We start from the raw sequence: 10,200 nt of genomic DNA, 5'->3' as shown, positions 1-10,200 counted from the left end.
TGGCACAGAGCTGCTCTCATGGGCTCCGAGAACTTTGCTTCCACCAAGCTGTTTACTGGGGGTGGAAGGAGAGTTTTGTTTCAGCCCTCAGTAGATGAGGATTTGTGAAATGTTTGCCAACACGGAGAATGGTATTTAGCTGGTATGGTATGTCATAACTCCTAGATTTTCGTGTAGCTGTATAATTTACATGAGCTAAGGATCAGCCCCCGTATGTTGGCAAACACTCCAAACTCACGTTGCAGGTTGAAATGGTGCTCTCCCGTATCTTTAGCCATGTATTTTTTTTAATTGTTATTAATTTCTGGGTCTTCGGCAGTTCTGCAAATATGGAAGGTGAAGACATTCTCTGAGCACCCCACTGAAGGAAAACCTTGGCTGCATCTACCCCACTCCCACGAGACTCGCCAGTCAGCTCATTTTCTCATTTGGGACTTTTTCCTGCACTGGTACTAACGTATCTAACGTATACAGTTCTCTTAGAAATCTTATTTCCAGAACGTTGCCTGGTTCGGGGTCCGGCAGGGTGCTGGTGCTGGAGCAGGTGAGCCGTGGCTGCAGGGCTGGCGGTGACTGGCACCGCGTGGCCCCCTGACGGGTCCCTGTCTGCCCCTTGGCACTCGTGTGCCCTGGTTGCTGTTGGTTTGCCCTGCTGTGGCTGTAAAGTGAGCTGACTTTAAGGGTGGAATTTATTTGCATTGTTAGGGTGTCTTTTTCACGCCTACTTTAAATATTTTCTGCCATCAGGCTGCCTTCTGGTCCCAATTAAATACCTTCTATCTTTGAATGTAAAGACAAGCTGATCAAGAGCCATGTTTCAACTCACATAATTTAATCTGGTCGTCTTAAGCTTCTGGGAGCAAACTTTCTTTTTCTCACAACACGTCTTCCTTGGCAGAGCTGGAGAGCTTCTCTCCAGCTGAGATGTTCTTTTCCACTTGAAGCTCATTTTCTTTTGCTTTTTCTTTTCCATTTTTCACCTGTGCTATCTTTCTGCTGTAACTTAGTCTTGCAAATTTCAGTTCTTTTGTACAGCTTGTTCCCCTGGTAAGAAATACAGATTGTGTTGTAGAAACCATCTCTATTTTTGGACTACATTTCAGCTATTATCCATTTTTGCAGTCCTGAATTTTTAAGTGTATTTTTAGGTTATTCTTTTTCCTATTCTGATCAATACTGTTATTTTCCCTAAAATGCTTACATTTCTTTAAGTTCTTGTGTGATGCTCCCTAATTAATACCTAGCACATTCACAAATAGCAGTTATTTTCTACCCAGTTCAGGTTGTTCCAAAATGTAAGTTTATATTTCAGCGTGTTTGAGAGTTCAGTAAAAAAACTGAGAAAGTAGCAGGACTAAGACTAGGTGGTGGCTAAAAACAAAGGGAAAAACAAACAAACAAACAAACAAACAAAAAGGAATTTTTTTTCTCCAGTGTGGCAGAGTTTTAGCATCTACTCACTAATGCTGCAACAGTCGCTGGTGGCTGTGCGGCAGCACTGTGCTCTTGCTCTGTTCCTGGTCCAGGATCGTCAGGGTGCTGGGATGTGTTGCTAGTGACAGACCCTGCGGGTGTGGGGGGTGGAAGATGGGCAGTGAGATGGGATTGTGGTAGGAGGATGCCAGTGGTGGCATTTTTGGACTTGTTTTGAGTTGCTTATGGCTGCTATGAAGTTCCACTCTTCTGTAAAATCCAGCCTCTCTACCACGGCTCCCACACTTCTTTCCCGAGGGAAGCCTGTCTGATTGAGCTGTTACTAATGCTGGCAGGAGAGAGGAACAAACATTTCACACACTGCAGCATTCTGCCTGCTTGGAACTCCTGGAAGTGCTGCTGAGTGCCTCCCTCTTACTTCAATTTTTACTTAAAACATCAGGGTTTTACTAATGAAGGAAACACTTTTGCTCGGTCATTGTGTTTCTTTTGGGGTGCTGTCAGGGACGTGGGGTGTCAAACCTGCAAGTGTGCAGAGCCCCACTGAGATGTGCTGGGCGTGGGGTCAGAAACAGCCCTGGTGCTGCCTGGGTCCTCCCGCAGCTCACTGAAGGACAGGCGCGAGTCACAGCCCTTCCTCTTGGCTCAAGGACATTCAGGAAGATAATAGGTGGGAAAAACAACAGCTGATCCTGAGGCTGAAACTGGAAGCCGTTTGTGCATATAAATTAGTGTGTGACCTCAAACTGTCCTGTTTTCCGCCGGCTTGTCAGCATCATTCCTTGCCTGAGCCTAGCCTTTGTCTTTCCTTTGTCCCTCTTTCACTTTCACATGGGTTCCCTTTTCTTTGCACTCTACTGGCACCACCCTGTGCTGACAAGTGCCGGACAATGTGGCTTGTCTAGAGATGGGCGCTCTTCATTCTGCTCTGTGGAGGTGTAAAAATCCTGCCTTGTTCTGCACAGGTTGGTTGCAGGATTCCCCCAGCTTTCAGGGAGTATGAACAGTCTGTTTTCTTTAAAATTAATCTGGTGCTCTGAGCTCAGAAATGGCTTGTGAGCTGCAAACTTGCGCAAACTTGCTGCTCATTTTAACTCCATTTTACCTGAGCTGGAATCTTCCACGGCCAGCAGTCCTGGGTCTCCCAGCAGGCACAAGCCGTTTGCCCACCTGTGGGGGTGTGAGCCAGCCCTGTGACGGAGCATTGCTTCACCTCCCCTCTCTCACCTCTCCCTCATTTCTGCCTGGCAGAACGTTAATGGGCTACACCATGTGTGTCTCTTTGAGAGCAAAATGCCAGCAGAGAAGTCTGACAATTAAAAGGAGAGAGAGAAAAACAAAAACAAACAATCAAAAATCCACAACCCACCTACCCACAAACAAACATCAAAAGATAAATCCATGAGCCCTGTATTGCTGGATGGCATTTAAGTACGAGCTGGCAGCTCTTGGATCCTCAGGAGGGCCAGAACCTTCTCCCTGTGTGGCATGGAAGAGGACCAAAGCCTTTTTCCCTACTTGGTATCAAATATGACTCCTGAAGGTGTGATATGGAGGGATACAAGTGACGAGTTAAGGGAAGAGAAAATGCCACCAAAGCCAGCGAGCAGCACCATGCCACGTCCCCTGCAGGCCCCGTACCTGCTGCTCTCTGCTGCTGCTCCCAACCTGGGAAGCAGCCACGTGGAGACAGCTCGGAGAAATGTTAATCCTTGAAATCCTTCACAAGCCAGAGGAGGCTGAGCATTTCATGGTTGAAGAGCAAAGGCCGTCAGGACCTGAGATTTTGCAGCACCCACGTCGGCTCCCTGCCTGTGCCCTAGGGCACGTGCCGTCGGTAGCTGCTCCAAGAAGAGCACAGAAAGCACAGGGAGAACTGCTGGACTTCCACAGCAGCGCATTTCCTTCGGTCAGGTTGGTGGCTCACAGAGCTCCCGACGGGCAGGGGGGAGCACGGCAGCGTGCAGGTGCCCCGATGGGGATCCCACCCCTCACCTGGCACCGCTGCGTGCTGAGTGACCTCCAGCACCTTCCAAGGGAGGGGGACAGGAGAGCGAGGGACGGTGTGCAGGAACGGGGCAGAAACATGGGCTTTTCTGCATTATCTCTCCCGGGTGTATTTTAGGGTGTTTTGTTTCCTTAAGCATATGCTGATGGCAGCATCTACTAATTCTACATCATTAAAGCCAAAGCACAAAGGCTATTCAAATTTCTCTGTCTGAGAACCTAAAAGCAGTCGGGAAAATCCCTTGAAACCATCTGCCATCCTGCGTGTAAGTGTTCAGGCACTTGTTACTTTGGTTTGCGTTGACCTTTACTGACTCCTGAAGCACAGTGAACTGGCAGATCTCAGAGGTTTCATTTTTGTTCCAGTGCTGTTGACAGGGTCTGAAACATTAATTGGGCAACTACCCCGGTTCCAGTTGCAAAAAGCTCATTTTCCACGTAGTGCTGACAGCTGCAGAATGCTTACTGTTGCTGGGGTCCTCAGGCCTGGGAAGCTGAGGATCAGGACTGTTTTCAGGTCAGGACTATGGCAGGTAAAATCGAAAGATGTTAAGACTGGGCAGACATTAATCATTTCACTGTGAACTGCAAGCACATTTGAAGAAAGTATCACATTTCTTCAGCTGCTTTGCACTCACATTTCAGTTCAGAGGTTCGCAAGGAGTGTTTTGATTATTCTATTTCTATTGATGTGCTTTTATGCTGTGTTCCGGTAATGTGATAAGAACATCTTCTGCGTGGGCACTCGATGCCTGGGCGGCCAGGCAGTGCCCTCTGTGCCCACTGGCAGCGGTCTGGGTGCTACCAAAGCGTCCCCAGCATGGTCAGAGGAGAGGCGGTGCCCGCGGCAGGGTGCTGGCGCCTGCAGGTGCTGCTGCAGGAGGGGGGGCTCGTGCTTACACAACAAATTGCTTGGGGAGGAACGATAAAAATAATGAGAACACGCGTGATTACCTAATGATATTTGATAATGTGTGCTACTGTCTCGTTTTGCTGGAATGCAGCTGGGGGGCTGGTTTAGAAGCAGCACTTACTGCAAGGGCTGGGCTGCTCATTGCCAGCCCGTAATGCCGGGTCTGTGTGACCCCTGCAGCCCCCCCGTGTCACTGAGGGTCAGAGGAATTCCTGCACAGCCGCTGCAGCGGCGCCAGCACCGTGTCAGCACCATCACCACCATGGGTTTACTTGAAGAGGGTGTGCAGCTTAGTTTTTACTCAGTGAATTTGCTGTGATCTAGGTCAGTGCTCGGGACACATAATTCGCACTGATATGCCAAGCAGCCTTCCAAACAGATTTGTTAGTAAGCTTTAGGGAAAAAAAAAAATCTCCAGGTGGTTTCAAACTTACAAGGTCCCTGTTCAGGTTCTTGCCCTTCAGCTTCCCAGGGAAAAGGTTTGGATTCATTTTTCTGGCTTTAGGTCTCGATGCATTGATGAGAGAAGCTGAGAGTAACCAACTTCAGTTTTCCCTCAGAGTCACTATCTGTGAACATCTACTAAAGAGGTTGCATGTTGCAAAGAAGAAAGCTGCGAGGATGCCTGCGGTCAATGTGCACAGGCCAAAGGAGCAACTAGGAGTCTTGATTTGAAATGAAGGCTCAATATCATAAACGTGCTGTCCGGAAGCAAGGCCAAATACACAGTGTATGTGTTTTTGGGTGGTTCTTCTGTTATTCCAGCAGATATTTAGAGTTGAGGAAGAAATTATTATTTTTTCATTGAATCCGTTTGTGATGATAAATGATGCATTTTTCTATCATTGCAATGCTCCAGTCTCTAGGAAGGTCTTCCTATTTCTTTTGTACCTCAGGTTCAGATCATCATTGTGGCGTGCTCATGTTCTAGGGTTTGTCTGTGCCTAGTTTCAAGTTAATCTGTTGTGACACAATGACACTGGAGAGATGAAATAGTTTCAGTACTTGGCAAACTACAGTTAATGGTAGTTGATGAGGAAAGCAAATAGTAAAATTTGCTTTCTCCAGCAAGACTATCATCACTAGTTTGTCAGGTTGTATTTCTCAGCGCCAGGTCATGTTAACTTCTGCTGTGGGATGGTGCTGAGCTGCAGCAGCACAACATGGCATCAGAGCTTCAAATTAAGGCACGGCAAGTTACTCTGAACAAAATTCAAACTATGGTGAAAAGCCTCTGTGGCCACACAGGGTAGGAGCACAGGTGTATTTGCTGCAAGGCTGGTGTTTGCTCTGACTTCAGATACACGTTTCGGTCAGGCTCCTGCCCTCTCTGAGCCCTGTGGGATGTGCATGCAGCCTGGCCGAGGTGGCCGCTCAGCCCAGACCTGGAGCTGTGATGAGCAGACACTGCTTGGTGCTGCTGCCAGCCTCTGCACCGGCGCCGCGCTGCGCCGTGGCAAATCCACACCAGAACGGGTTTGCTCAGCCAGCATGAACCCGATTGGGTTTTGTTTATTATTAGTACTAGTTTAGTGCATATTTGCTCAATGTTTCAAAAGGGTTTAGTGGCAGTGAGCTACATGCTTATTTCTATGGCTTATTTTTTTTTTTTTTTCTCCAAAACATGACACCTTATTTGCTAATAGGTGTTGCTATGAATAATCAAAACTAAATTGCAGCTGTCAAAGGAAGAGAACATCGCAGAGGTAGTGATGTTTTGTCCTTGGCTTCTTTAAAAGAGAGTGCTGATGTCTGAACATCCATCCTACCTCTCTTCCTCTGTGTGGAAGGATTTCAAAGAAACAAATGGAGATTTAGGAGACATCAGGAACGGGGCACTGAAGGCCTCAATTGCCATTGTATTTTCACAGCTGGTCTATCATTATGGTTGCTTGCACTTTGTGCAAACCAATTAAAATGAATAAGTGCACTCTGATCTAATATTCAACTCATTTTTTGGCATGCAATCACTCATAAATGCACATAAAACTGGAATTCAATTAATCAGATCGTACAATAAGCCTGTCTCTTCCTATTTTTTCCTAATACATTTTTTCTTTGAATAAAAATGTAATTGTCGGTGCAAAATATCAAACCAGAGCCACATAACGAATAGCTATGGATTTGTAATTAAACCCAATAAAGCCTAAGATGATGTATAAAAGGCAGAGAGCTAAAACCGAATTAAAACTAATTATGGGAAAAACAAAGCCAAGTTGGTGGCTTTTTTATTATTATTATTATTATTATTTTTCCGGGCGGATTGCAATGCCACTGGTTGAAGAGCTGCCGCCAGCAGCGGGCACGGACGCGCGGGGGCCGGGGGCAGCCCAGTCCCCTGCCGTTACCGTCGGCAGCCGCGTTGCAGCCGTTTCCCGACCCCGAAGAACCAGGGGCTGAGCTCCGGGGGCTCCGGGCAGCACGGCAGGGTTTTGCCCCGGCAGCCCCCGTCCCGGGCACGCTCCGGCCGCCCCCCGCTGCCAGCCCGGCCGGGTCCCAGCGAGCGGCACGGGCTGCGGGGATGAGGAAGCAGAGCCAGCAGCAGCCTGGTTGAGATTAGCTTTGTGCCCTCGTTGCATTCCTTGTACTAGCTGATCTGAAATGGGAATGGGTTACAAACAGACACTGTTTTCTTTTCTTTGCTTGGTTCCCAGCACCAAAGTTTCTGAGGCATGGAAAATACATGCATGAAGTTAACCCAGACTGAAAACGACTGGAATTTGTCCTTAAAATGGAGAAAAAAATGTTAGATTTCTCTTCCCAGATTTCTCATTGTTCCAAAATAACTGTAATTATTCTTTTTTTTTTTTTTTTTTTTTTTTTTTTGTTTTTTTTCATTTTTGAAAAATTAAATTTTTTTAACGAGCAGAGAGAATCATCTAAGTCTGGCCTTTCATTTCATTCTGACCCTAATCTTTTTTTAAAAATTGATTATAGGCATGACTCCCTAGTGCCTATTTTGTGTCTTTGTAGCATTAATGGTCTATTGAATAATACCCAATTGCTTTGTTTATCCATAGATGGTATTTTTTTTTTCTTTGCTGATGGCTGGCACTGGCTTTGCAGCTCCATCTTTCTTCACCTGACCACCTCTTGCTGCCCTTTAATTTCCTCCCTTTCCATGCAGCCCCTTAGCCTGCTGTAGGTGTGGGGCATGCGCTGCGAGCCCACCTTGTCCCACCTGCATGGGACTGAGTGTGCGGGGCTGGGCACCCTGGCACTGGCTGGAGCTGTCCTCCTGAGCAGGTGGCACCTCTGGGGAGGGAGGCCCTGGACATGCAGCTGCTGAACCTTCCATGTTTTCCGGCGACCTGCAAACTCCTCCTCATCTTCACCTTCATTGCAGCGGTCCCAGCTTCATGCCAGGAACCCCTCCTGAGCTTCAAGTTCCTGCTGGAAGCCTGGGGAAAGCTGTATGGTTCTGGAGAAAAAAGGTCACTGGTATTTTTAGTAAACTTATTCTCAGAAATGTCCAGCTCATGACTAAAATTTTTCAGACAAATCAACCTCAAAAAAGAGCACAGAGTGAGATGTTTCAGTCCAAGCAGCCAAGCTGGGAAGAGTGTAATGGTGGGACACAGCAGGGAAAAGGTAAACCTGGATCCTTCCACACTGCTCTTTTTGTTTGTTTGTGTGAGTGTTTGTTATTCTGGCTGAAAGAGACAGATGAATAGCAGAAAACTGTTTCTTTTGCCTTTTGGGAGCCGGGTGAGCCCCCTCCTTTCTTCCCTTCCATGGCTACCGTGCGGAGTGGCAGAACTGCGCCTGCAGTGGGAAACTGGGTCAGGGGCACGCTATCGCAGCTCCGAGTGCTGCCTCTTGGTGATTTACGTGTATCAAATGTGATATCCTGCTACCTTCCATTTCACAGGCTCTTCGAGGTGTCTTAAATAACTGACATCTCCTAGACCTTGCCCTTGCTGTTCATTCTTCCCCTCTCCCCGGCAGCACACGTGCCACGGGGGAGGGAAGCCTCAGCTCGTGCACTTCTTGCAAAAGTTGTTGAGCAGCAAAAGGCTTGTATGGGTTAAATACTGAAGTCTTCTGCAGGCAGTGCTGGAGCTGTGTTTTCAAAGCAGCTCTTCTGTTCACGTGTCTGAAGTGATTTTGAGCTCTTCTGGAAACACAGCCACTTATGATGTGACCTTCAAGTGTGAAGGAAAGAATGAACATTCACAGACTCCAGAAGGCTCCTGCTGCTCCCAGCTATGAGTGGTAAGCTCTTAGGAAAACCTTGAGTAAGATCCAGATAGAATATAGCCTCTTATTTTGCAGCGGTTTTTAACAACATCATCTGTACCAAAGCAACAGGAAAATGATATAACTCATCTCATCAGACTGCGAGTAAGAGAAAAACTGCACCTGAAATCAGAGAGAGAATGAGATCCTAGTTTGCACATGAGCTTGGAATGGAATGACTACTCTTTGGGTAATGTTTATGTTTTTTTATACTGAAATGAAATACTGACCACCTAGCCTAGATTGTTAGGCACATGCATTTGACATAAGTTAAATAGTAAATATCAGGTATTAAAGCTATCTGGCACTAACATAGCAACAAACATTGGTGAAATTGTGGTGGAGATTCAATCGCAGAATTCAGTTATTGGCACACTACAGCCATATCCACCCCCTAAATATCTTCCGCCCTGTATTAATTCACCTGCTCCACAACGGCTGTCTCACAGCCTGACCCTCATTCTGCAGCCTTAACCTGAAGCTGTTCTGCGGGAAGTTAATAATGCTCTTGTGCAGGTACTGATCCATCCTCGCTTAGCAGGCTCCTCTTTAACAATTAGCAGCGTTAACAACACTCTTAATATTATGTCAGCTGCACAGTCATTATTCACATTCAGTGCCTGGACTGTAATTGAAGCCATCTGTTTGATGCTTTCTCCTCTGTTCGAGCTTGCTGCTGGAGCTGCCATCTCCTGCTCCTTGCTAGGGAGCAGAGCCCTGAGCTATGAAAATGAGGTGCTGGCAGCGGCGTTCCTTGCTGGCTTTGTGCAGCAGGTCTCACCCCCCCCAAGTGCCACTTTCAGGTGTGAAGCAGGGCTGCACGCTGGATGACAGATGAACACATTAGGTGATAAGTTATTGATCCCGGTGACAGCACGTGGTTTCTGTAGAACCGTGCTGGTGGTCCCCTGGGCATGGTCAGGGGGTATGTCCCCTCTGCTCCCAGCCTGCAGCCCCTGGGGCACTGCCACCTTCCGAAGGAAAGGCTTACCCAAAGGTCTTACTTTGGTGGGCTCGGGTGTTCTGAGCTGTGATCACTGGGGCAAAGGAGCTCTGTGTCCCGTGACAAAGCCACAAGCCCAGAGTAGGTTTCCTCAGTCATATCAGGGCAGGTTATTTTCCTGTTGCCTGGTTTTACCCACTAATAAAACAGGACAGTCTTATTTCAGGAGACAAAAATACTTAATTCCACTAAATGAATCTAGAGAAAAACAAGCTATGCAGTATATTGTCTTCATCCTCTGCTGTTTCTGATGCGCAGAGATTCTTTCCCTGTGCTGGGTTTGGTAACCCCCGCTGACCTCAGTGATGCTTACACTGAACTCAGTCATTCCTCGGGCCAAATGGGTGGAATTATACCTAATAATTTAATTTAGGCTTAAGCACTAGCCTTTTATGACACAGGTGCTACTAAAGGGCATGGTTATATTGTAATTCAGGCAGACAAACTTGCGCTGGTGATAAACCTGCCAGGAGCCATGGAGATAATAGGCTACCCGCACCAGCGAAGGCTCCAGCAAATCGTGCAAAACCAACCCAGGAACACGGGCAGGTCTCCAAGAGGAGTCCATATGGAGCCTGAGCTTTCCTCATCCACAGAGACAGAA

The sequence above is a fragment of the Oxyura jamaicensis genome, chromosome 13, assembly GCF_011077185.1.
Source record: "Oxyura jamaicensis isolate SHBP4307 breed ruddy duck chromosome 13, BPBGC_Ojam_1.0, whole genome shotgun sequence".
Taxonomy (NCBI): domain Eukaryota; kingdom Metazoa; phylum Chordata; class Aves; order Anseriformes; family Anatidae; genus Oxyura; species Oxyura jamaicensis.
This window is presented reverse-complemented; position numbering follows the sequence as displayed.